The sequence below is a fragment of the Melanotaenia boesemani genome, chromosome 14, assembly GCF_017639745.1.
Source record: "Melanotaenia boesemani isolate fMelBoe1 chromosome 14, fMelBoe1.pri, whole genome shotgun sequence".
Taxonomy (NCBI): Eukaryota; Metazoa; Chordata; class Actinopteri; order Atheriniformes; family Melanotaeniidae; genus Melanotaenia; species Melanotaenia boesemani.
Genome location: NC_055695.1, coordinates 33867710 through 33868907, shown reverse-complemented (window position 1 = coordinate 33868907; position 1198 = coordinate 33867710).

Genomic DNA, 1198 nt, shown 5'->3' with positions numbered 1-1198 from the left:
AATCCAGGTTAAAAACATTTCTTTTTTCATGTGCCTATGCATGAAATCTGCACGGAAACTTTTTTTTTTTTTTAACTTATCTTGCTTTTAATCATTTTAATGTAATTTATTATTTTATTGTGATTATGTGTTGATACCTTTCACTATTCTAAATATCTGTAATATCTTTGTTTTATGTAAAGCACTTTAAATTGTCCTGTACATGAAATGTGCTATATAAATAAACTGCCTTGCCTTGCCTTGCCTTGGATTTGGAATGTCATCTTGATGCGGATTATGGTTGCCGTGGTGATGCCGGTAGTCACATAGTTTGCCTCGAGGAAAAAATAGGCTGCTTTGTGTCCAAATCGCCAAGAGAATGAGTCACTATGTAGTGTGCTATATAGGACAGCCCTATGTAGTGAACGAGAGGTTAGGGAGTAGGGTGGACATTCGGACACAGCTTCAGTTTATTTAGATCCAGGTTAAAGACCCACCTGTTCTCTGCTGCATGGAACTAGGTTTTTATTTAGAAGTCCAGATCTGAATCTGTTTCTTTTAAGTTTTAATGTTTAAACTTAATCATGTTTTAATACTGTTTTTTTTCCAGTGTTCTGTCTTTTCCCCTTTCTTTTGTTTTTAATCTTAACTTATGCTTTTTATTTCTGTAAACCACTTTGAATCACTTTGTCATCGAATTGTGCTCTACAAATAAGCTTGCTTTGCCTAACTGTGTAACAGCCAGGGAAGTAGAAAAAATATTTAAAGCGCTATTATCATTATTTTAGTGTTAACAGTTCTGTTCCCAGAATGAACGGAGTGGGTCTCCCTGCAGAATTCCTCTTTTGACATCAAATCTCCTTGAATGAAGTAATTCAGCACTTGTTATGTCCTATACAACATTTACGCAATATTTAAATATCTTCTACCGAAGCAAAAATTTGGCAATGACTGTAAAATAATGGGGTGTTCAATCTTGTCAAATGGTTTAAAGAAATCTAAAAGGAAAATTATACCATCATCCTCCACCAGATGTTTGTAATCTGACTAATCTAAGACAGGACAGATGTTTTATGTATTAAACTGTTTTGAAGAAAGCCTGACTGGGATTCACTGATGGTTGAAATTCACAGATAAGTGATTTTGTGTTCCCATGTTTAGCAAAATAACCTGTACGACTATAAAAACTCAGGGAAACTTCCTTATTGACCCAAAAACT